The sequence below is a fragment of the Chelonia mydas genome, chromosome 3, assembly GCF_015237465.2.
Source record: "Chelonia mydas isolate rCheMyd1 chromosome 3, rCheMyd1.pri.v2, whole genome shotgun sequence".
Classification (NCBI taxonomy): domain Eukaryota; kingdom Metazoa; phylum Chordata; order Testudines; family Cheloniidae; genus Chelonia; species Chelonia mydas.
The window spans coordinates 10,269,396-10,296,344 of NC_057851.1; the positions used below are offsets into that span (position 1 = coordinate 10,269,396).

Sequence of the window (26,949 nt, forward strand, 5' to 3'; positions counted from 1 at the left end):
TCTCTTCTCCCAAGTGACATTCAGCTCCCCGCCAAACTACAGCCATGAAGATACTTTACCTTCTATTTGCTCTCTTCTTCTTGGTGGCACAAAGTAGTGCACAAGGTAAGGTTTTAATGAAATGTCGAGAGACTAGAGAAGGATATTTGTGAGCATGTACTAAGTTTGCCTAAAACTTTATGTCATTTTTTTTCCAAATTGTTTTTGAAAGAGATTCAGGGCTTGCTTGGCTTACAGCAGACACGTGAAATTTGGCTGTGAAATAGTGCTGCGGTCAAAAAAGTGCCTTTGCTGGGTCCATGAAAATCCATTCAGAGTGCTGGAACTGTGACCTCGAAAAATATCCCCACATTCTATCTAGTGGGGTTCCTTCGGGTTTGGTTCTTGGTCCTACAGTATATATCATTTGTATCAGTGACCTGGAAGAAAACATAAACTCTCAGCTAAAGTTTTCAGATGACATAGAAATTGGGGGAGTGGTAAATATTGAAGAAGACAGAGCACTGACACCGAGTGATGTGGGTCGCTTGGTAAACGGGGTGCAAGCAAACCATATGCATTTTAATGAGGCTTAATATAAATGTCCACATCAAAGAACAAAGAGTGTAGGCTTTACTTGCAGCAGGAGGGCCTCTATCCTTGGAAGCTGTGACTCGGAAAAGGATTTTGGGGAAAATGCTGGATAATGAGTTGAACAGGAGTTCCCAGTTCGACGCTTTGGCTAATGGGGCAAATGGGAACTTTGGTTGCATAAACAGGGGAATCTCAAGTAGGAGTAGAGAGGGTATTTTACCTCTGTATTAGGCACATGGGTGATCACTGATGGGACACTGGGTCTCATTCTGGTGTCCACAAGTACAAAAGAAGGATGCATGTGGACACTATCTAAAGGATATATTGGTTGCAATGCTCTCAATCAAAATTAGCCCAGCCACGCATCCACCATTTTAATTGCCTTCCACAAACTTCCCCTTTCATTCCCTCCCCCAACCAAGGTAGCCCTGAGGCCAAGAAGAACTGAACATCTGTGTGGGACACATTCAAGATGTGTCCTCTTCCTCTTGCCAAACCAGATGAAAATACTGCTTCTTTCACGGGATGAGGAACCAGGTTGGGAATCAGGAGACCATGAATTAGATTCTAACTTCTTCTGCTCACGAGTGTTAATGAGTCAGAGCTTTCATATCCCTTATTATTAATTGATGTCTCTCACTCCAGTGGGAGAGTACACAGTCTGGGACTTTTTTAATGCTCTGCAGCATGCAGCCAAGAAGCCAGTGCATCTGGTTCATGAATTCACTCTGTTCTCTTCTTAGGGACAGCCACTGAATATGCAGAGAACGACAGCCATTTAAGTACTGTTACAGATCTAGTAAAATGGTGTACAGGAGGATAATTGGGCTGATGTGTCGAGGTCTCAGTGAATGAGAAATTCATTGAATGAAAAATGCTCTCCATAGCAATCACAATTCTTTTATCCTGCTGTGTGATTGAAAATCAAGACTCTTTCTTTATTATTTTTGTGCAGGTTCTGACCGTCGTGTCCTTACCTTTAGGAGATGTTTTCGTTTTGGGGGTGGAGTCTTCCTTAACCGATGTCCTCGCGGGTCCATGTACTTAGGACGCTTACCTAGGAGATTTCGTTGCTGTAGATGTCGTAGACCGGTAAGTTCAGGATTCGACTAGGGAGACATTACTGTTTAAACAGAACTATTTCTTTCTCTCCTTTATGTATGTGAGCTGTCTAATGCTCTTGGAGGCTTTGCACCCAAGGCACAGCTCAGAGGCAGGGGACAAAGGAGGCTCCTCTGGCTACCCTGATTCTGGACTGTCTGGGGGCTGGATTGACCCTTGTTGACTTCTCTTACTTGCAGATGTTTTACTCTGCTGCCTGTGGCCAGTCCTGTAGTAGCCTCAGAATGCTCAATGCTATAGAGATTGCCCTTCTGCAAACCTGATAGCCCCTAGCACCATGTCCAGCACCCCACCAAGACAGAGTTTGCAAGGAGGACAGCAAAGGACCACTTATCTCAGCCATGTCTTGCTCGAACATTGGGATAACTCTCCTCCAACTGCTTTTACGGCCTCAATATGTCACCAGAGCATCATATCACGGATGAGGGCTGCAGCCAGACTCATCACATATGCCTACATTATTGTTTTATTGAAGAAGAGAGAGTGGTCCCCTTCTGGCCTTGGAATATATAAATCTTGGGAAACTAAAGCGTACTACATTAGTTCATGAAACAGCTGTTTAAGCTACAGTTGCAACATGAAGGTTTCCACAGTAAAGTTAACTTGGGTGCAGGGCTGGCCCTAAATCAAATGGTGCCCCAGTCAAGGAGCATCTTTGATGCTCCCCCGCCACCAAATTGTTGAAATTTTGAATACCTCATATTTTTTGCATTTGTAGCCCATTTCAAGACTTTGATCCAGGATTTGCATGCATGATTTATCCCTGTCATATAAGATAATAACTGTATCGTGATATAGCTAGACGGGACGTAATATATCTTGACTTTAGCAAACATTCTTTCCATTTCCCTTTTTTGCAGTAAGGATCCAGAGTGGTGGCATCATAGATTGTCAATGCAGGACCTCTGGGAATCTGGCAGATGACTCCTTGCTTCTAAAATCCATGGGGGAGCCCTTGTATTCCCCATAATAGCTTGTTCTTGTCCTTTTAATAAAAGTAACTGGCTGTGGTGGTGTATTGCAAACACGCGTGAAAGTGTTTTGATTGGTGCCTGGGGGCTGTTTTGCTATTTCTTTTCCATAAAAATCCCTTTCATTTTCCTTTTTAAAATTAGAAATATATAAAAAAGAAGGCCCTTATCATGTATTAAATCCACTTCGGGGGGTTTCTAGACCAGGGAAAATATATATTTGTATGTTTCAGCGAGTGCCTATGAATAAATTCTTTCCTCTTCCTTGTACCATTCTGTTTGGCTTATGTTATTGTCAGAGGAGTTGGGGCCAGTCACAGTTTACCACACACCTTGGTACCCCCACAACACTTTGATCCTCCTTCTGTTCCCCTCTGCTCTCAAACTGTCCCACCGCCAGGTCCTCTTTCCTTGTGCCAGAGCTTCCAGACATGGCTAGGTGCAGCAGGTTCTCTTGCAAGAATGGAAATGGTTACAGAAAGCCTCCATATATGTAAATGTGCAAGGGGGGCCCCGAGAGCTCTGAGGGATTCCCCAAAACAAGACCATATTGAGGAGAGCAGAGGAAAGGAGGCTAGGCTGCTTTAAAAGAGCTGAGGCCTTAAGTCTAAGGGGTACCTGATTCCTATCGATAATTAATTAGATACAATTAGATACAAATTGTTTTATCATCCAGGCAAGGTACTAACAAGCTTCAACAGGACTGGCCTTTATTTTCAAAGTGGAAACCTCTTTACCGAGCTGCTGCTGCACCCTCTGCACCCTTCTCCCAGCCTCTCAACTCCGCCCCCTCCATCCTGTTTCCTGTCCTTTCAGACTCCCAACAGCCAGTGCTCCCAATTCTAATAATTACAAGCAACATCTAAACACCCCATTCCCTCCTCTCTTAAGAAACTCTCCCAATTAAAATAAACATTATTGTTCTAACCACAGGAACAAATATGAAACAAGACACTATACTGTTGGCAGAAATATTGCACTGAAAACACTGTAGATACTACATAACATAGTCTCTAATCCAGACAGGTGGTCGTCCAGGTCTGACAGGGTCTGGGTCTGACAGGCCGTCTCTCAAGCCCCAGTTCCAGTGCAATGTCTTGTTGTGTTGGAACTACGGTGAAGTCATCCAATGCAGACTGGGTGTTGGCATCATCTTCTCTTGGTGCACAGGCAGGTGCAAGATAAGAAGCATTCCATACCTGCCCATCAGAAAGTCGATAGGTGTAAGGTCCCTTCTTCTCGATGATTTTCAGAGGAGCTGTGAATTTATGGTCCCCTTTGCGTAAAATTCCAGGTTTTCATATTCTAACGAAGGAACCACACTCAAACTTTGGCTCCTTAGCCCCCCCACCGCTTGTCTGTGAAAGCCTTAGACTTTGCTTGGTTCTGTTCAACTGTTTTTCTCACATCATCCTCATTTGGGGCATCAGGTCGTGCCTTTCAAAACCCAGCAATGTTCAGTTTAGTATTCATCTGTTTCCCATGCAGTAACTCTGCGGGTGATCTTTGCGTTGTGGCATGTCATGTAGCCCGGTATGTTTGCAAGAAATCAGTAGTGAAGGGTATCCACAATCGTCCTTCCAGTTTAGCCGTTTGCAAACTCTCTTTCAAACTTCTATTAAAACGTTCGATTTCCCCATTGGCTTGAGGGTAATATAGGGATGACCTTGGGTGTAAAATGTTCCTCTGTGCTAGAAAAGTTTCAAACCCCAGAGAAGTAAATTGACTACTATTTATATGAAACCCGTTCTTTGGGGTTACCTTCCCCTGCTAAAAACTGAAGAGAGGAACTTAATGACTGTAGCAGAAGAGATTTGCCATGTAAATGCTACCTCAGGCCATTTACTGAAATAGTCTATTAAAGTGATGGCATAAGGGCAGTCAGTTGGAGCAGTATCAAAGGGTCCTACAATGTCAATCGCCACTTTTTCCCATGCAGATTCAGGAAGAGGAACAGGCTGTAATGTAATGTCATTGTTGTCTTACCATGCATTTGGCAAATGACACAGGATTTTATGAGTGCTTCAGTTTAAGAGTCCATCCCTGGCCACCAATGCAGATCCCTTAGTCATTGTTTGTTTTGGACAATTCCTTGTTGAGTATTGTGTGCGAGGTGTACGAGTTTTGACTGCAATTCTTCTGGCACAAGAAGCCGGTGTGTACCTCGTAGCACATAGCCATCAAACAAAGAAAGTTCATCCCGACTTCTAAAATAAGGCAGCAAAACTGGGTCAAGGTTTTTAGGGTGACTGGGCCATCTCTTTGTCAGAAATTCCCGTAGTTTTTGTTGAATTGGACATGTTGAACAAGCAGCTTGAAATTGTTCTCTTGTAACTGCAGTGAGAGTGCTTGTAAGAAGCGCAATCACTACATCCTCATCCTCCGGTCGACCAACTGGTGAAGGCAAATGCAGGTGACAAAGGCAATCAGCAACCACATTTTGGTTTCCAGCCTTATATTACAGTTCATAATTGAAAGAGTAGTCTTGCAGACCGTCGAGCAATACGGTATCCTGCTCTTCCCAGTCCTTTCGTGGTGAGCAACGTCGTCAAAGAGCTGTGATCCATGCATAACTTGAACGTGCGGCCCCACAGGTAAGTTCTCCATTTTTCAGTAGCTGGACACAAGCAAGTGCTTCTTTTTCGACTGTCGAATATTTTCTCTCAGCATTACTTAGTGTCCTTGAAGCAAATGCAACATTCCTCTCTGTGTTGTCCGCATGCAGTTGTGTGAGAACAACCCCAAGTCCATAATCAGAAGCATCAGTAGTTACAATTGTGGGCAATGCAGGACTGAATAGTGCAAGTACTGGACTATGGACAATCAAGTCTTTCACCGTTTCGGAACTAGCTTGTGCATCCCTTGTCCACACTAAGGTTGAACTTCTCCATAGTAATTCCCGTAACGGTTCAATGACAGAAGCATAATTGGGAAAGAATTTTGCATACCAGGAGGTAAGACCCAAGAAGGAAGGTAAGGTTTGCAAATCTGTTGGAGGAGGAGCATTTGAAATTGCCAGGATATGATCTGGATCAAGTTTTAGTCCAGCCTGTGAAATTCTATGCCCCAGGAAGGAGAATTCGGTTTGTCTAAATTTGCATTTGGACCTATTGAGCTAGACCCTGCTGTTCTGATGCAGTTTAGTACAGACTGAAGGTTATTGTCTTGCTCCTCCAAAGGTTTTCCAAACACAATAACATCATCCAAATAGCATTGAACTCCAGGCTGATTCTTCAGAATCAATGACATAATTTTTTGAAAGGCACTTGGGGCAGATGCGAGACCGTATGGAACACGTTTAAAACGAAATTAGTCCCTCGTGTAATAAATGCTGTGAGGTCTCTGCTCTCTTCACGCAACATAACCTGGTGGTTTCTGCTCTGCAAATCAAGAGTAGAAAACATCTTTACTGCACAGAGTTCTGCAAATACTTCTTCTATGTGAGGAAGAGGATGGCTGTCAATTGAAATAGCTTTATTTGACTCCCTTAAGTCCACACAAAGGCGAATGCCTCCACCCTTCTTCTGCATCACGACGACAGGTGAAACCCATTCCGAGGAATCGATCTCTTCAATAATGTCCTTTTGAACAAGTTTTCTGAGTTCCTCTGAAACAGCTTCCCTGACTGAAAATGGTAAGCACCTGTCATACAGGCACCACATTATTCCGCATTTTAACTTTATGCAGAAACCCATAAGCACAGCCGAGTTTCTCCTCAGCCTGGTGCTGGGTCCCAGCTGAAACTGGTGTGTGTACCGCAAGAGTGCTTTGCTGGGGAAGATCAATTCGTCCTGTAACTACCCTGAGATTTAAAGCAGACAGTAAATCTCTGCCAAGGATAGGAGTGCCTTTGTGGACAATGTAGAACTCTGCAGTTACACAGCAATCACCAAAAGTAACTCTTACTGGCAGGCAGCCATGTACTGGAATATGGTTCTTCAAATAGCACACCGAGTGAAGTTTGGGTTCCATAAGAGGCACATCTTTAAAGTAATGCAGATAGATGGAATCAGGTAGTATAGATACTGCTGAGCCAGCATCCAACATTAGCTAAATAGAGTGTGGTTTGCCTGAGGGTATGGCGGAAACATTAACAGTGCACTTTATCTGTTCTGGAATATGTGCAGTAGTGATTTTGTCCACGCTCAGCATAGTAACATCTGGTATTGTCACTGCATGCACCTGTTGATTGAACTGGCTACTGCGACATACTTTAGCAAAATCTCCAAATCTTTTTGCAATGATCGCACTGAGCTACTTTTGCCAGACATCCTATGTAGCTTGCAAGGTGTTGTGGGGATCCACAGCAAAAGCATGCTTTTACTGTATTTTGAATGTGCTGATTCGGTGGTTTTTCATTAGTTTTCCTCTTGCAGTTGTGTGCCTGCAGTGGTAGTGAACTTTTCTGCAAAGGAGTCACAGCCTGGACTGTGCCTCCTGTATCCATGCTGTCATAAATATAAAGGGAAGGGTAACCACCTTTTTGTATACAGTGCTATAAAATCCCTCCTGGCCAGAGGCAACATCCTTTCACCTGTAAAGGCTTAAGAAGATAAGGTAACCTCGCTGGCACCTGATCCAAAATGGCCAATGAGGGGACAAGATTCTTTCAAATCCGGAGGGGGGGGACAAAGGCTTTTGTTTGTCTGTGTGATACCTTTGCCGGGAACAGGTCAAGGATGCAAGCCTTCCTACTCCTGTAAAGTTAGCAAGTAATCTAGCTCGAAAATGCGTTACATTTTCTTTTGTTTTTTGGCTTGTATAATTCGCTGTGCTGGAGGGAATGTGTATTCCTGTTTTTGTGTCTTTTTAAACTTAAGGTTTTGCCTAGAGGGATTCTCTATGTTTTGAATCTGATTACCCTGTAAAGTATTTACCATCCTGATTTTACAGAGGTGATTCATTTACCTTTTCTTTAAATAAAATTCTTCTTTTAAAACCCTGATTGATTTTTTCATTCTTCTTAAGATCCAAGGGTTTGGGTCTGTGTTCACCTGTACCAATTGGTGAGGATATTCTTATCAAGGCTTCCGCAGGAAAGGGGGTGTAGGGCTTGTGGGGGGGGATATTTTGGGGGAAGACGTCTCCAAGTGGTCTCTTTCCCTGTTCTTTCTTTAAATCGCTTGGTGGTGGCAGCATACTGTTCAAGGACAAGGCAAAGTTTGTACCTTGGAGTAGTTTTTAACCTAAGCTGGTAAGAATAAGCTTAGGGGGGTCTCTCATGCAGGTCCCCACATCTGTACCCTACAGTTCAGAGTGGGGAAGGAACCTTGACATGGTGGCGGAGCAGTGGGATCATTTAGAGCCAGAGATCATTTTGAACCAGAAGCAAAGCAGGATTTTGAACAAGAAGCACAATCCACAAGTGGGAGCGACTATGTCCACAGTATGATGAATTCAGTGATATTGCTGAATATTTACTCACCTTTGAGAGACTGTGCACACTCCATAAAATTCCTGACACTCACAAGATGACCACACTGGTCGCAACATTGACTGGCAGAGCTCTGGACATATTCAATAAGATGCCTCTTGAGGAGGCTTCTGACTATAAAAAATTGAAAGGATTTGGTTTTAAAACAATTTCAAGTTACACCTGAAACTTACAGAGTAAAATGTAGAGCCCTTAAGAGAGGACCTGGACTAAGTAATGTGGTTTATATAAACCAGATGACAGATCTGTTTGATAAATGGCTTAAAGGACGGGATGTAACTAGCTTTGGAGGAATGCGGGATTTGATGATACAGGAGCAATTCCTGAATATGTCCAAGGATGATATGAAACAGTCTTTCTGGGATAAGAAAATGGACTCAGCAGGAAGTCTTGCTTCTTACTCTGATCGATACGAGCAGTCCCAGACCACCAGAGAGGAGGGGCAAACAGGAAGAAAACAGGTGGAGGGAGGAGAGAGAGAGGAACAACCCTGGTCGCAGTTGGAGCAGATACCAGAAGGGACACCCTCAGACCACACCCTACTACCGGGGGCAGCCCAGGGCCCCAACTACACCCCAAGAAACATTCCAGACACTTTATCGTCCCACCACACCATTCTCCAGCAACCCACCTCGCCCCACTGACCAGTCAGCTGGGTGATGTTTTAAATGTAACGAGCTGGGGCATGTAAAGGCCAACTGCCCCAAGAACCCCAACAGATGACAGTTCATTGCACCGGGGTCCCACCAAAGGTCCTCAGGCCCAGATGCCTCCCAGATACCCTCAGAGTGGAGGGAAACTGTGAGAGTGGGTGGGAAGAAGGTTACAGCGTGGAGGGACACTGGAGCACAAGTGTCGGCTATCCACCCTTCCTTCGTGGACCCCAATTTAATCCACCCCGAGGTCCAAGTGACGATTCAACCCTTCAAGTCAAACTCTTTTGACTTACCTACAGCCAAGTTGCCAGTCCAGTACGAGGGCTGGTCAGGAACGTGGACTTTTGCAGTCTATGATGATTATCCCAACCCCATGATGTTGGGGGAAGACTTGGCCAATCATGTAAAGCTAGCCAAGAGTGTGGGAATGGTCACCGGCAGCCAGGCTAAGCAAAATGTCACACCTAGCGCTGTTCCGGAGACTTCTACCAGGACCCGGTCAGAGGTGATGGAACCGGACCTCATGCCAACGTCTGCAACAGCAGTAGTGGATCCAGTCACAGAGATCCAGACAGAGCCAGTTCCAGAACCGGAACCGGCGGAACAACCAGCACGAGAACCATTGCCAGCACTGAATCCACTACTTGCAACCCCAACACCAGAGGGCCCCACCGAACCTGCACTGCAGCAGCAGATAACCCTACACAAGAGGCTCAGCAGGAGACTGAACCCCAACATAGTGCATCAGCGGAGAGCGGTTCACAGTCAACGGAAACAGCCCCATCACCTGCATCGCTTCCAGAGGGACCAAGACCACGTCCACAATCCAATGAGGAACTGATGTCTCCAGAATCAAGGAAACGGTTCCAGACCAAACAGGAAACAGATGAAAGCCTCCAGAGAGCTTGGACAGCGGCACAGAACAACCCACCGCCTCTCAGCTCTTCTAATCAATCCAGGTTTGTTCTCAAAAGAGGACTTTTATACAAAGAAACTCTTTCTGGTGGACAAAACAAAAAGAAAACAAAAAGAAAGAAAATACATCTGGAACTTAGGCTATTGCTAGATTTTAAAAGAGCAAATATAATATTTAAGCATCAAGAATGGTTTTCGTGAGGTCCAGCTTAATGGCTACAAGCAAAACAAGAGCGTTTGGGGGTTAGCACAGAGGAGTCCACAAGCCAATAAGAAATAAAAGAAATAACCCTAATCGTTTCTTCCTAGACGTTCCCTGATCGACTTACGTATCTGGGGTTTCAGATAAGTAATTCCTAGGTATGATTTGATGATTTTTCATACCTGGTTTACCTTCTTACAGCATTGCTGCTCTATGTCTCCTCTCTCTGCAGAACAACAAGAGACAGACAAAGGGGAAGTTTTTTTCTCAATTTTAAAAAGTTCTAGCCCTCCATTGGCTTTTTTGGTCAGGTGCCCACTCCCTTCCTTTTACCTCTGGGCTTTTTTAACCCTTTACAGGTAAAGCAAGTAGAGAATAGCTACTAACTGGGATTTTGTAGCTAACTGGCTGGCTGGGTGTCCATAAAAGGGAACTACCCCACCTCCCCTTCATTTATTACATCTGTATAGTATGTATGTGTGCAGATGACACTACCTTATATTTAAGCATAACGATCCTTTTATAGTCTGGTGTTGTAGTAGCTTAGAAAAGTTATGCACATTGTAAATAATATACAGTGATACTATCACAATACAGTAATACAACAATAATACAATTGCTTTTACCCAGTAGCCAAACGCAAATTAAATGATCGTTTAACCTGGTCCCACTGGTGGTTTTTAGCTGATTCCCAACTTAATTCTCCATATACGGTAGAGTGAAGTGCAGTTGACCACTCTCTTATTTATAAAACACTTCCGTTTTCTTTTCTTGATGCTTGGGGGTTTCTTCACCGTGTACCGATATTTTCTTGTGTTTTGGGCTGTGATGTCTTCTGATTTCAGGTCTGTGGGACGCAATCTTATACAGCTTAACTTAGTTAAAAAAAATCAAGCTTTTTGTTTCTTTTACATTTATCTTTTCTGTAACACAAATTTAATACACAGATTAACTTAGTGTGTTTACAACATAATAGGGACTAAGTCCTTTATAATAAAAACTATACTTTTGCAATTGTTAGTTGTGACATTCCCTTCTGGTGTTATCCGCACCGGTGATCTGCTCGGCCACTCCAATCCTTGACTCTGGGAGCCAGCCTTACCCTGCTCTGCTGTGAGAACCCTACCCCTGGGTTGTTCATGCACAGCTTCTGGCATGTAAGCTGCTCCCAGCTACTTGCAACTGAATGACGCTAGCCAATATCTCCGGTCCCAGACACGACACTAGGAACCTCCATTTTGCAGCGTCCAGTTATGCCCGCGGGACGTTGCAAGCTTGTATGAGTCCATCAATTTAAGAAAGAAATTGATATGTACCAGGCTTGTTATCCCAAGGGGAATCTCTGACACACTTCAAACCAAATGCACTGCTTCAGGTAGAATAAACAAACATTTATTAACTATAAAGATAGATTTCAAGTGATTATATGTCAAAACATAACAAGTCAGATTTGGTCAAACGAAATAATAGCAAAACACATTCTAAGCTGATCTTACCACTTTCAATGTCCTTACAAACTTAGATGCTTCTCACCACAGGCTGCCTGTTTGCTCTTCAGACAGGCTCTCCCCTTTGATCAGCACTTCAGTCGCTTGCTTTGGTGTCTGTAGATGGAGGTGGAAGAGAGAGAGAGAGAGAGAGAAAGCGTGGGAAATATCTCTCCCTTTTATCACCTTCTTTCTTTCCTCTTGGCTTTGCCGCCCCCCCCCCCCCCGCCCCCGCCCTTCACAGTTACCTCATCGCAGTTCGAAACTGACCAAAGGAAGGGGAGTAATTCTTTTGTTGCTGCCTAGGCCAGCGTCCTTTGTTCTTGTGAGGCTGGGCTGGGTTTGTCCCATACCTGCCCTGATAAGGTGTGAACTGCTGTCCCAGTTCTGCGCAGGCAGCTGGCATAGCAGACCTCGAGTGAACCGCCCAAAGACCACAAGCTCCGTTAACGTATGAAGGGACTAAGTCAGGTTTATTGCCAACGAAGCACAATCCTAGCTCCCCGATCAATATCTACAGTTACACTAGCACATGTATGCCCGTGACAATGGAGCCGCTCAGTCACTGACGGGACTTTCCACGGTCCCCTAGGCTAGCCAAAGACACTCCCTTTGAGACTCCATTTTACACACCAATACAAACAAGTTACATATTGCCCCTCTGATGTGGTTAGTTGCTTCACCATGATGTGGTTTTTTACCGCCCATTACCTTGTGCATGTTGGTTCGACCAAAACACCTCAATCCATCATATTGTCATAGAATCATAAAATCATAGAATATCAGGGTTGGAAGGGACCTCAGGAGGTCATCTAGTCCAACCCCCTGCTCAAAGCAGGACCAATCCCCAATCAAATCATCCCAGCCAGGGCTTTGTCAAGCCTGACCTTAAAAACTTCTAAGGAAGGAGATTCTACCACCTCCCTAGGTAACGCATTCCAGTGTTTCACCACCCTCCTAGTGAAAAAGTTTTTCCTAATATCCAACCTAAATCTCTCCCACTGCAACTTGAGACCATTACTCCTTGTCCTGTCATCTTCTACCACTGAGAATAGTCTAGAACCATCCTCTCTGGAACCACCTCTCAGGTAGTTGAAAGCAGCTATCAAATCCCCCCTCATTCTTCTCTTCTGCAGACTAAACAATCCCAGTTCCCTCAGCCTCTCCTCATAAGTCATGTGTTCCAGACCCCTAATCATTTTTGTTGCCCTTCGCTGGACTCTCTCCAATTTCTCCACATCCTTCTTGTAGTGTGGGGCCCAAAACTGGACACAGTACTCCAGATGAGGCCTCACCAATGTCGAATAGAGGGGAACGATCACGTCCCTCTATCTGCTGGCAATGCCCCTACTTATAAATCCCAAAATGCCATTGGCCTTCTTGGCAACAAGGGCACACTGCTGACTCATATCCAGCTTCTCGTCCACTGTCACCCCTAGGTCCTTTTCCGCAGAACTGCTGCCTAGCCATTCGGTCCCTAGTCTGTAGCTGTGCATTGGGTTCTTCCGTCCTAAGTGCAGGACCCTGCACTTATCCTTATTGAACCTCATCAGATTTCTTTTGGCCCAATCCTCCAATTTGTCTAGGGCCCTCTGTATCCTATCCCTGCCCTCCAGCGTATCTACCACTCCTCCCAGTTTAGTATCATCCGCAAATTTGCTGAGAGTGCAATCCACACCATCCTCCAGATCATTTATGAAGATATTGAACAAAACCGGCCCCAGGACCGACCCCTGGGGCACTCCACTTGACACCGGCTGCCAACTAGACATGGAGCTATTGATCACTACCCGTTGAGCCCGACAATCTAGCCAACTTTCTACCCACCTTGTAGTGCATTCATTCAGCCCATACTTCTTTAACTTGCTGACAAGAATACTGTGGGAGACTGTGTCAAAAGCTTTGCTAAAGTCAAGAAACAATACATCCACTGCTTTCCCTTCATCCACAGAACCAGTAATCTCATCATAGAAGGCGATTAGATTAGTCAGGCATGACCTACCCTTGGTGAATCCATGCTGACTGTTCCTGATCACTTTCCTCTCGTGTAAGTGCTTCAGGATTGATTCATTGAGGACCTGCTCCATGATTTTTCTGGGGACTGAGGTGAGGCTGACTGGCCTGTAGTTCCCAGGATCCTCCTTCTTCCCTTTTTTAAAGATTGGCACTACATTAGCCTTTTTCCAGTCATCTGGGACTTCCCCCGTTCGCCACGAGTTTTCAAAGATAATGGCCAATGGCTCTGCCATCACATCCGCCAATTCCTTTAGCACTCTCGGATACAACTCGTCCGGCCCCATGGACTTGTGCACGTCCAGCTTTTCTAAATAGTCCCTAACCACCTCTTTCTCCACAGAGGGCTGGCCATCTACTCCCCATATTGTGATGCCCAGCGCAGCAGTCTGGGAGCTGTCCTTGTTAGTGAAGACAGAGGCAAAAAAAGCATTGAGCACATTAGCTTTTTCCACATCCTCTGTCACTAGGTTGCCTCCCTCATTCAGTAAGGGGCCCACACTTTCCTTGGCTTTCTTCTTGTTGCCAACATACCTGAAGAAACCCTTCTTGTTACTCTTGACATCTCTTGCTAGCTGCAGCTCCAGGTGCGATTTGGCCCTCCTGATTTCATTCCTACATGCCCGAGCAATATTTTTATACTCTTCCCTGGTCATATGTCCAACCTTCCACTTCTTGTAAGCTTCTTTTTTATGTTTAAGATCCGCTAGGATTTCACCGTTAAGCCAAGTTGGTTGCCTGCCATATTTACTATTCTTTCGACTCATCGGGATGGTTTGTCCCTGTAACCTCAACAGGGATTCCTTGAAATACAGCCAGCTCTCCTGGACTCCTTTCCCCTTCATGTTAGTCCCCCAGGGGATCCTATCCATCTGCTCCCTGAGGGAGTCGAAGTCTGCTTTCCTGAAGTCCAGGGTCCGTATCCTGCTACTTACCTTTCTTCCCTGTGTCAGGATCCTGAACTCAACCAACTCATGGTCACTGCCTCCCAGATTTCCGTCCACTTTTGCTTCCCCCACTAATTCTTCCCTGTTTGTGAGCAGCAGGTCAAGAAAAGCTCCCCCCCTAGTTGGCTCGTCTAGCACTTGCACCAGGAAATTGTCCCCTACACTTTCCAAAAACTTCCTGGATTGTCTATGCACCGCTGTATTCCTCTCCCAGCAGATATCAGGAAAATTAAAGTCACCCATGAGAACCAGGGCTGTGCGATCTAGTAGCTTCTGCGAGTTGCCGGAAGAAAGCCTCATCCACCTCATCCCCCTGGTCTGGTGGTCTATAGCAGACTCCCACCACTACATCACTCTTGTTGCTCACACTTCTAAACTTAATCCAGAGACACTCAGGTTCTTCTGCAGTTTCGTACCGGAGCTCTGAGCAGTCATACTGCTCCCTTACATACAGTGCTACTCCCCCACCTTTTCTGCCCTGCCTGTCCTTCCTGAACAGTTTATAACCATCCATGACAGTACTCTAGTCATGTGAGTTATCCCACCAAGTCTCTGTTATTCCAATCACGTCATAATTCCTTGACATCACCAGGACCTCCAGTTCTCCCTGCTTGTTTCCAAGGCTTTGTGCATTCGTATATAAGCACTTGAGATAACCTGCTGATCGCCCCTCATTCTCAGTATGAGGCAGGAGCCCTCCCCTCACAGACGTTCCTGCCTGTGCTTCCTCCCGGTATCCCGTTTTCCCACTTACCTCAGGGCTTTGGTCTCCTTCCCCCGGTGAACCTAGTTTAAAGCCCTCCTCACTAGGTTAGCCAGCCTGCTGGCAAAGATGCTCTTCCCTCTCTTCATAAGATGGAGCCCGTCTCTGCCCAGCACTCCTCCTTCATGGAACACCATCCCATGGTCAAAGAATCCAAAGCCTTCTCTCCGACACCACCTGCGTAGCCATTCGTTGACTTCCACGATTCGACGGTCCCTGCCCTGGCCTTTTCCTTCCACGGGGAGGATGGACGAGAACACTACTTGCACCTCAAACTCCTTTATCCTTCTTCCCAGAGCCACGTAGTCCGCAGTGATCAGCTCAAGGTCATTCTTGGCAGTATCATTGGTGCCCACATGGAGAAGCAGGAAGGGGTAGAGATCCGAAGGCTTGATGAGTCTCGGCAGTCTCTCCGTCACATCGCGAATCTTAGCCCCTGGCAAGCAGCAGACTTCTCAGTTTTCCCGGTCAGGGTGGCAGATAGATGACTCAGTCCCCCGGAGGAGAGAGTCCCCGACCACCACCACCCGCCTCCTTCTCTTGGGAGTGGTGGTCGTGGAACCCCTCATCTCAGGACAGTGCATCTCATGCCTTCCAACCAGCAGAGTCTCCTTCTGCTCCCCTCCCTCAGACGTATCATCTGGTCCACTCTCTGCATTAGTACCTGTGGAGAGAACATGAAAGCGGTTAGTTACCTGTGTCCGCGTTGCTGAAACCCGGACATTCCCCCTTCTTCTTCTGGAGGTCACATGTTGCCAAGCTTCTTCACTGGCCTCTTGGCTCCGCTGTGCAACCTGCTCTAAATCTTTAGAGCTTTGTGCCCGTAGAAGCATATCCTGACTTTTGTCCAGAAAATCCTCAGTTTCTCGTATGCAACGCAGGGTCATTATCTGTTGCTCCAGACCTTCAGTCTTCTCTTCCAGTATGGAGACCAGCTTGCACTTAGTACAGACAAAGTCGCTTCTGTCCTGTGGAAGAAAGACAAACATGGCACATCCAGTGCAGGTCACAACAGCTGAACCCCCCCCCTTCCATATCACCTTCCTACTATGAGCTTCCTCAGAGAAGTTGGCAAGATGTAAGCCTCACTGGGCTCACTCCAGGCGAACTCCCAGGAAAACTCCTGCTGTGTGCTGCTCTGCTGTTCCCCGCTGCTCAGCTGGTTCGCGAAGCTCTGACTATTTTTAAACAGCCAGGCTTCCCTGAAACAAACAAACAGACAGCCCCAATGCCCGCCCCCTGCAGGCTACCAGCCAATCAGGCACTCGCTCAGGCTCTCACACTGCCCTCCCAGCAAACACACTCTCGGATACTTACTCAGCAAACACGCACTCGGATACTCACCAATCCCAGGCAAACTCCTGCTGTGTGCTGCTCTGCTGTTCCCCGCTGCTCAGCTGGTTCGCCGCCACTCAGCTGGTTCGCGAAGCTGTCATCCTGCCCTTATCATTAAGAGGGGTCAGCGTGTTCTCGATATCATGGCGGGGGGGGGGCGGACGGCGGAGGGTTATACCACCTTTCAGCAATATGTTTGCATGAGTGTCCTGTGATGAACACTTCTTAGGAATGTGGGGTTTTTGCAATACCAGCCCCATTCTCGCCCAGTTATGTGATCTTAAATGCAGGCAGGGCCTGATATCTGTTAACTTTGCTTCTTTGCTTTATATCTGCAAAGTTTAACCACTACCTTAGTTCAGGCCTCAGGTCTTGCACTGGGCTTCTGATACAGGGACTTACGTCTCACGCTTTCTTTCTTCTACAAATGGTAAGACTCCATTGACTTTATTAGGCTTTGGATGAGGGCCCTGTTGCAGAAAGAAATTCCCGGAATCAGATCTACGTGGGGAGAAGCTTGGCTGCAAGGTGTGTGTTTGCTTTGAATAAACGGGAGCAAAATGTTATGTATATTCCTGCTGTTTTCCTCTTTTTAGGCATCCAAACCAGGGGGAGGAGGGAACTCATTGAAAATAGGGGTGTGGAGGTTAAGGGAGTATGGAGGGGAACTACTGAGACTAGGGGAGAGTCAGCTAGCTCGAGGGTGGAAAATGGGGTCTTGGTGGTTCCTACCTGCTCCCTGGCTTGATCCCAGGCATTCCCATGGCCACTCCACCCCTCCAACTCCTGCCATTATCTCCATGGTACCCAACCTTCTGCACATGTGTGAGTTTCCACGGGGACAGAGCCTACACAGGATTTCTATTGTGGGGGAGTTAACTCCCCTGCCATCCCCCAAAGTACCGCCACCTGTGTGCAAAGCCAGTACAGAATGGCGTCAGAGCCTTAGACATGGAAAATAATTATACTGAAAATCCTGTTAAGAGTGTAGTTTTTTTGTTTTCTGTCAAGAAAGAGAGAGAGAGAGAGAGATGGTTAGGACACCACGGGTATTGAGGAAGAATTTAAAACTCTTTGTTTTTCGTTTTTTTTTTATTATTAACATTTTGTTCAAATGATTTCTAGGCAGTTCAGAGAAAAACTTTACTTGTTAAAGATTCAACAGTCCCTCACCCATCGGTCCAGGGTTGAGAAACCTCACAGACATTTCTCTGGGGCCTCCAAAGAGCCTTCCAGTAAGAGAGGGAGGACAAGACTTGACTTTCCTCATATTTCTAAGGCATAGAGCAGAAGGAAAAACAACAACCACGCACACACACACACACACACAAAAACCACTAAAAATACTCCACTTCTGGTCTTCTCCTAACTGTAAAGAGACAGACAAGACCACAGGCCCAATGCTATTTTCTCTTCTACAGTTAACCTGCACTAACCTGAGTTAAATATCTACAGTGTGTTAGAAAATGTCTGACCTTGTGCGTAAAGAAGAAATGACATGTCCTACTACTAAAGAAACTGGATTCCTTTTTTCAGAAGATATAGGAGGCTTTAGTCTCTAAGCGGGACTGGCCAGACTTCTAAGAGAAAGGGAGGAGAAGTGGGCCACCAGCCACCCTCTGGAAAGTCAGCCGAGCAATGGGCCATCTCCTCAAGATGCTGGGGGGTAAGGGTAGGAAGTGGACGGGCCTTCCAAGAGCAGAGCACGAAACAAGGAGGTGCATTTCTTATTTTATCTGGAGCAGTTCATCCATTCCCACCTTGTTGAAACAAATCTTTAATGGCCCACAGCTGTGCAGATAATTACCAGCACCAGTGAAGATCTGGGTGCAATATCCTTAATGCACAATCATTTATTGAGTAAGAAACACACAAGCAGTGAAAGTTACATAATACACAGCTCCTTAATAAGCCTTACTTGCCCAAGCATAAACCTTCAGGAACTATGTTAGCTTTATACACTATCCTGATCGGCAATCAAAGCAGGTATAGCTACCAATTCTAGATGGGGACTTCTTTTCTTCTCTTATTTCCCCTCTAAGGTACTTGGTCTGTTAAATGTTCCCCAAAGAAGCGTCTAGATTACCCTGAGGCCCTCTGGTTCAAAAGTCCCACAATAGTCCCTCGTGGCAGGGTATTGGTTACCCCAAGGCCTTCTGTCTCACAGCATCATGGACGTCTTCAGTTCCTTGGGGAACTAACTGGCAATCTTCACACTAACATATAGATCTAATTTAGGTCAAATTTAGCACAAGTCTTTATCTTCGTACAAAATGGAATATAGTGGCAGTGATAGTCATGGTAACAACATCCTACCATCTTGTGATGTCCTACCAGTATCGAACTAGGTTCATATTGTTCACACCCAGTTTGGACTGGTTTCCTCCACACGCTTGCAAGGGAGACGAGCACCTACACAGCAGTTTCTTATGCACCTATTGTAGGTGTCAAACCGCACAAGGCCACAGTCTATACTACAACAGTTCACTGAGCATTCCTTGTGTTGCTCTTGGTGCTGTGGAAGTAATCCTACCAAATCCCAGCCTCTCCCAAACAGAGTGGGTGCTAGTAGCCACCAAATTCATATTCCTCATATCCCAGCTTATTACTGCATAGGGCAGCTTAACTTCTGTCCCCAGAAAGATAATGGAGCAAATCATTGAGCAATGAATTTGCAAACATCTAGAAGATAATAAGGTGATAAGGAACAGTCAGCACAGATTTGTCAAGAACAAATCCTGTCAAACCAACCTGACAGCTTTCTGTGATAGAGTAACAAGCTTTATGGATAGGGGGGAAGCGGTAGATGTGGCATATCTTGACTTTAGGAAAGCTTTTGATACTGTCTCGTATGACCTTCTCAGAAAGAAATTAGGGAAATGCAACCTAGATAGAGCTACTATAAGGTGGGTGCACAACTATTTGGAAAACCATTCCCAGAGAGTAGTTATCAGTGGTTCACAGTCATGCTGGAAGGCATAATGAGCGGGGTCCCGCAGGGATCGGTTCTGGGTCTGGTTCTGTTCAAGATCTGTATCAATGATTTAGAGAATGGCATAGAGAGTACACTTAAAAAGTTTGCGGACGATACCAAGCTGGGAAGGACTGGAAGTGCTTTGGAGGATAGGATTATAATTCATTATGATCTGGACAAACTGGAGAAATTATCTGAAGTAAATAGGATGAAATTCAATAAGGACAAATGCAAATATTCCACTTAGGAAGGAACAATCAACTGCACACATAAAAAATGGGAAATGGCTGCCCAGCAGGAGTACTGCAGAAAGGGATCTGGGGGAACATAGTGGATCACAAGCTAAATATGAGTCAACAGTGCAACACTGTTCCAAAAAAAGCAATCGTCATTCTGGGCTGTATTAGCAGGAGTGTTGTAAACAAGACACGAGAAGTAATTCTTCGGCTCTACTCTGCGCTGATTAGGCCTCAGTTGGAATATTGTGTCCAGTTCTGGGCACCACATTTCAGGAAAGATGTGGACAAATTGGAGACAGTCCAGAGAAAAGCTATAAAAGTTATATGATATGATGTGATATGATATAACAATTTTCAAGTACATAATTGTTATTAGAAGGAAGAGGGAGAAGAATTGTTCTTCTTAACCTCTGAGGCTAGGACAAGAAGCAATGGGCTTAAATTGCAGCAAGGGAGACTTTGGCTGGACATTAGGAAAGCTTCCTAACTCTCAGGGTGGTTAGGCACTGGAATAAATTGCCTAGGCAGGTTGTGGAATCTCCCTCATTGGAGATTTTTAAGAGCAGGTTACACAAGCACCTATCAGGGATGGTCTAGATAATATTTAGTCCTGCCATGAGTGCAGGGGACTGGATTAGATGACCTCTCAAGGTCCCTTCCAGTCCTAGGATTCTGTGTCTGCAGTGACACTGCTTGGTGCAATAATATGGGCCTTATCCATGGGCTCTTATCCATTCTGATATGGGACCACATAGATACAGACATACTGGTATGGGGTAGAGGACCGGGGGGCAGAAGGGAGGGAGAACTTGTAAGATCTAGACAGGACATCTACTAAGGAAGCGTTTAAAACTAGTTGTTTATTCTTTTATATATATAATTAACAAGTGTTTTATTCAAATGCTTTTTAAGCGCTTGGTAGAAAAACTGTGTTTTAAAGATTCAAGAACCCAACCTCTTCAGCTCAGAATTAATGAACTTCACAGACATACCCCTGAGGACTACAAAGATAGCTCCAGCAAAAGAGGGACGACCAGACTTGATTTCCTTGATATTTCTAAGCTAAATAACAAGCAGAGGGGAAAAGAACAGCAATTACTCTTCAGATACTTAACACTTTATAAGGAGGCAAAAAAGAGTACGGACCCAGTGTTATTTTCTTCTTTGTACTTAATTTGAAATAATCTGGGTTAAATGACATCAGTGCGTTCGAGTATTAGGACATGCCTGACATGGTGCATGAAGAAGAATGACCATGTCCTGCCACTGAAAATGAGGGCATCTGTTCCTCAGAAGATACTGCTAGTTTCAATCTGTGAGAGGGGTGGCCAGACCTCTAGAATGATGGGAGAGGAGGAGTGGGCCACCAACCACCCTCCGAAAAGTCATCAGGGTGATGGGCCATCTCCACAAGATGCTGATGGGGAGAGATCAGAGATGGATGGGCCTCCCCTCTGTAACAGAGCACCAGTAAGGGGAAAGGGTGAAGCTATTCAGACGAAGGTTGCATTCTGAGGGGTCTTCAGAAGAGGACATTTGATGGGCCACAAAGAGAATATTGATCACCCCAAACTCTCCTGAAGTATGGAGATTTGGATGCAGGGTGCGTAGGCGCCACTGAGTACATGAATCTTCCTCAAACTTCAGCAAAGTTTTGTTCCAGTTTCCAGTTGATTGTGAAAAGAGGCCAAGGTGGAGTTTGTTGGCAGGGGAAGGGGAAGAGGAGGAGGTGTTTGTTATTTATTGTGCGGGGAGTGATCATTATTTTATGTTGACTAATTTTGCCCATCCCTACCTCTGACAGCCACATCCCACAGCCTCTCTCAAAGCCAGGTGTGGTCATCAGTGTGGCAGCCAGTGCCAATTAAGGGCAAATGCTTGGGTTCCCGTCAGCAGCTGGATGGGATCCATCTGGAACATGTCTACTTGCGGGGAAAGTGAGGTGTACCGAAAATTGTATGAAAATTGCAAACTAAAACTTTAAACAAAAACTCGAGGTTTGCAGCCTAGGGGACTTTGCAGGGAACCATGAGCTCTAGGCTTACCAGAGACAGTCAGCAGCCAGATATCCTAGAAGAAGATGTGGTGAATTGTGCCTCTCTGTTTTAGGGAGCAGCCTGCTCTCTCTCTCTCGCATTACGTTTTGGGGGGTTTTTGTGCTATCGTTCTGAATTCTAAGAAATAAGTGAGTGTCATGTTGCAACTTTCCAGAAAGATTCTTTTTGTTCTATCTAACTTCTCTGTGTGTGTGGCATGGACATAAGAGGGAAAGAAGGGGAATGAGGTGGCCAGAGAAGCTCATGCACCTGCTCCTTGTGTCCCTTCTGAGCAGGAAACCATCTAGAGTCTCTGTCCTGTGTCTGTGGAGAAAGTGGTAGATGGGAAGACCAGCACCCTCCCCAGAGAGTGAACTGAAATAGAGGGCATGACCGGGAGACAAAAGAGTCAGGTCTCTTGCAACTCCTCGCTGCCCTATGGATGTCACCCTCTTCCCCCACTTCTTGACAGCAGAACCCTACCTTCAACTTTTTATATCTGGGCTTCCTGCTGGGTGGAAATGGGGGAAAGAGAAAGGTGATGGTGGGGAGGGAGTTTTTGAAGAGTGTTGGGAAGATTCACGGGGGTTCATATTTTGTCAGTTCTGGGCCCTGGTTAGAGTGAATCCCCCAGAGAACCCTGAGGTGTCAAACTCCTCAATAGAGCCCTTAGAAATGGCCCTAATAGTTTGACTGCAGTTTAACCCCTATCATGTTTTGTTCCCTCATCCCTGAAAAATGAGACAAATCCTGGGAGATGCTTAGCACCGGTGAATACCCTTGGCTTTCACAGGTTGGATACGTCAACACTTTATGTCTGTACAGTAGACTGTTATGATTAAGGCTGATACTGTTATGGGGAATCAAAAAGGAAAACTCATGGTTTTCGTGCAACACTAACTTTAAAATTCTTCAGTTTAGATTTACAGGGGAAAAAACCCATAACCACACATTCTTGGCACACAGTATTTTCAACGTGAGCCACTTTATTTTTCACTTAAAAGAGGATTGTAACCCTCTTTTTAATGCGTTTTGATGCATTAAATTAGGAACATTCCAAAATTACACATAAAATATTGATGGAAATTGTACAAAACAACTGCTAAAACCTACCCAGTTGCTTGCCAGAGCTGTGTTCTGGAATTGTGTTATACACTAGGACCCTCATCTGACATCAAGGGGAGGCTTTGCACTGACTTCAAAGGGCTTTAGACCAGGCAGTAGGTATTTCCGAGGTGTAAATATTCATATTGTAACTTCCTGAAGGCAGGGACTTGTCAACAGTATTTCCCTGAAATCCTCCAGGAATTGTTATGGTGCTGTACAGATAAATATCTTCATAATTAACAGAGTGCAGCACACACCTTGTAAATGTCACTTGTATCAAAACAAGGTTTCAACAGATCAGCATATCACGATCCCCAGCACCCTATAAATGGACAGAGTGTACCTCTCCTGTCTATCTGAGAGTCTCTTCTCCCAAGTGACATTCAGCTCCCCGCCAGACTACAGCCATGAAGATACTTTACCTTCTATTTGCCCTCTTCTTCTTGGTGGCACAAAGTACTGCACAAGGTAAGGTTTTAATGAAATGTCGAGAGACTAGAGAAGGATATTTGTGAGCATGTACTAAGTTTGCCTAAAACTTTGTGTCATTTTTTTTCCAAAATGTTTTCGAAAGAGATTCAGGGCTTGCCTGGCTTACAGCAGACACTTGAAATTTGGCTGTGAAATAGTGCTGCGGTCAAAAAAGTGCCTTTGCTGGGTCCATGAAAATCCATTCAGAGTGCTGGAACTGTGACCTGGAAAAATATCCCCACATTCTATCTAGTGGGGTTCCTTCGGGTTTGGTTCTTGGTCCTACAGTATATATCATTTGTATCAGTGACCTGGAAGAAAACATAAACTCTCGGCTAAAGTTTTCAGATGACAAAGAAATTGGGGGAGTGGTAAATATTGAAGAAGATAGAGCACTGACACCGAGTGATGTGGGTCGCTTGGTAAACAGGGTGCAAGCAAACCATATGCATTTTAATGAGGCTTAATATAAATGTCCACATCAAAGAACAAAGAGTGTAGGCTTTACTTGCAGCAGGAGGGCCTCTATCCTTGGAAGCTGTGACTCGGAAAAGGATTTTGGAGAAAATGCTGGATAATGATTTGAACAGGAGTTCCTAGTTCAATGCTCTGGCTAACGGGACAAATGGGAACTTTGGTTGCATAAACAGGGGAATCTCAAGTAGGAGTAGAGAGGGTATTTTACCTCTGTATTAGGCACAGGGGTGATCACTGATGGAACACTGGGTCTCATTCTGGTGTCCACAAGTAAAGAAGGACGCATGTGGACACTATCTAAAGGATGTATTGGTTGCAATGCTCTCAATCAAAATTAGCCCAGCCACGCATCCACCAATTTAGTTGCCTTCCACAAACTTCCCCTTTCATTCCCTCCCCACAACCAAGCAGAACTGAACATCTGTGTGGGACACATTCAAGATGTGTCCTCTTCCTCTTGCCAAACTAGATGAAAATACCCCTTGTTTCACGGGATGAGGAACCAGGTTGGAAACCAGGAGACCATGAATTAGATTCTAACTTCTTCTGCTCACTAGTGTTAATGAGTCAGAGCTTTCATATCCCTTAATTTTTATTGATGTCTCTCAATCCAATGGGAGAGTACACAGTCTGGGACTAACACCCTCATCTTTAGGGTGGCAGGTCATTATCTCAATGCCTTAGCTACACTGTCCCCCAGACCTAAGCTGTCATATTTTTTGTGCTTGGCTTCAATAGTGGAGATGCCACTATATCAGCTTAAAGCAGGTTCTGCAGAAATGAAAATGCGTCTGTATTATTTATTTATTTAATGATTGAGTTACCACCTAGGAGCCCCCGTCATGGACTGGTATCCCATTGTGCAAGGCTCTATGCTAATGATCAGCAGAGACACACTCCCTGCACCAAAGAATTTACTGTGAAGGACACCCATGCTCCATTTTAATGCTCTGCAGTGTGCAGCCGAGAAGCCAGTGCATCTGGTTCATGAATTCACTCTGTTCTCTTCTTAGGGGCAGCCACTGAATGTGCAGAGAACGACAGCCATTTAAGTACTGTTACAGATCTGGTAAAATGCTGTACAGGAGGATAATTGGGCTGATGTGTCGAGGTCTCAGAGAATGAGAAATTCATTGAATGGAAAACGCTCATCATAGCAATCACAATTCTTTTATCCTGCTGTGTGAATGAAAATCAAGACTCTTTATTTATTATTTTTGTGCAGGTTCTGACCGTCGTGTCTCTAGCCCTGCGGCATGTTTTCGTCTTGGGGGTGGATGCTTCCTTTCCCGATGTCCTTACGGATCCAGGACCTTGGGACGTTGCAATAGGCGTTTTGTTTGCTGTAGATGTTGTAGATGGGTAAGTTCAGGATTCGACTAGGGAGACATTACTGTGTAAACAGAACTATTTGTTTCTCTCCTTTATATATGTGAGCTGTCTAATGCTCTTGGAGGCTTTGCACCCAAGGCACAGCTCAGAGGCAGGGGACAAAGGAGGCCTCTGGCTACCCTGATTCTGGACAGTCTGGGGGCTGGATTGACCCTTGTTGACTTCTCTTACTTGCAGATGCTTTACTCTGCTGCCTGTGGCCAGTCCTGTAGTAGCCTCAGAATGCTCAGTGCTATAGAGATTGCCCTTCTGCAAACCTGATAGCCCCTAGCACCATGTCCAGCACCCCACCAAGACAGAGTTTGCAAGGAGGACAGCAAAGGACCACTTATCTCAGCCATGTCTTGCTCGAACATTGGGATAACTCTCCTTCAGCTGCTTTTACAGCCTCAATATGTCACCAGAGCATCATAATACGGACGAGGGCTGCGGCCAGACACATCATATATGACTACATTATTGTTTTATTGAAGAAGAGAGAGTGGTCCCCTTCTGGCCTTGGACTATATAAATCTTGGGAAACTAAAGTGTACTACATTAGTTCATGAAACAGCTGTTTAAGCTACAGTTGCAACATGAAGGTTTCCACAGTAAAGTTAACTTGGGCGCAGGGCTGGCCCTAGATCAAATGGTGCCCCAGGCAAGGAGCATCTTTGATGCTCCCCCGCCACTCATTTGTTGAAATTTTGAATACCTAATATTTTTTGCATTTGTAGCCCATTTCAAGACTTTGATCCATGGTTTGCATGCATGATTTATCCCTGTCATATAAGATAATAACTGTGTTGTGATATATCTTGACTGGACATGCTATATCTTGACTTTAGCAAACATTCTTTCCATTTCCCTGTTTTGCAGCACTGCTACTGAATGATGGCTTCATAGATTGTCAATGCAGGACCTCTGGGAATCTGGCAGACAACGCTTTGCTTCTAAAATCCACGGGGGAGCATTTGTATTCCCCATAATAGCTTGTTCTTGTCCTTTTAATAAAAATAACTGGTTGCGGTGGTGTATTGCAAACACGCGTGAGAGTGTTTTGATTGGTGCCCGGGGGCTGTTTTGCTGTTTCTTTTCCATAAAAATCCCTTTCATTTTCCTTTTTAAACTTAGAAATATATAAAAAACAAGGCCTTTATCATGTATTAAATCCACTTCGGGGTGTTCCTAGACCAGGGAAAATATATATTTGTATGTTTCAGTGAGTGCCTATAGATAAATTCTTTCCTGTTCCTTAAACCATTCTGTTTGGCTTATGTTATTGTCAGAGGAGTTGGGTCCAGTCACAGTTTACCACCCACCTTGGTACCCCCACAACACTTTGATCCTCCTTCTGTTCCCCTCTGCTCTCAAACTGTCCCACCGCCAGGTCCTCTTTCCTTGTGCCAGAACTTCGAGACATGGCTATGTGCAGCAGGTTCTCTTGCAAGAATGGAAATAATTGCAGAAAGCCTCCATATATGTAAATGTGCAAGGGGGGCCCCAAGAGCGCTGAGGGATTCCCCAAAACAAGACCATATTGAGGAGAGCAGAGGAAAGGAGGCTAAGCTGCTTTAAAAGAGATGAGACCTTAAGTCTAAGGGGTACCTGATTCCTATCGATAATTAATTAGATGGGGAACAAATTGTTGTATCATCCAGGCAAGGTACTAACAAGCTTCAACAGGACTGGCCTTTATTTTCAAAATGGAAACCTCTTAACCGAGCTGCTGCTGTACCCTCTGTAGCTTTCTCCCAGACTCTCAACTCCTCCCCGCTCCTTCCTGTTTCCTGTCCTTTCAGACTCCCAACAGCCAGTTCTCCCAATTCTAATAATTACAAGAAACATCTAAGCAC

At 45.2% G+C, this 26,949-nt stretch overlaps 1 long non-coding RNA gene across 2 annotated transcripts; it reads left to right on the top strand.

Moving 5' to 3' along the window:
* Positions 1 to 26,127, top strand: LOC122464896. 2 transcript variants are annotated; one of them, XR_006289309.1, is made up of 3 exons: positions 1 to 105; positions 24,948 to 25,084; positions 25,973 to 26,127. It is a non-coding gene; the product is annotated as an uncharacterized LOC122464896 (long non-coding RNA). The 2 variants fall into 2 exon arrangements; XR_006289310.1 differs by lacking the exon at positions 1 to 105 and adding an exon at positions 23,139 to 23,242.
* Positions 26,128 to 26,949: the final 822 nt, after the last annotated feature.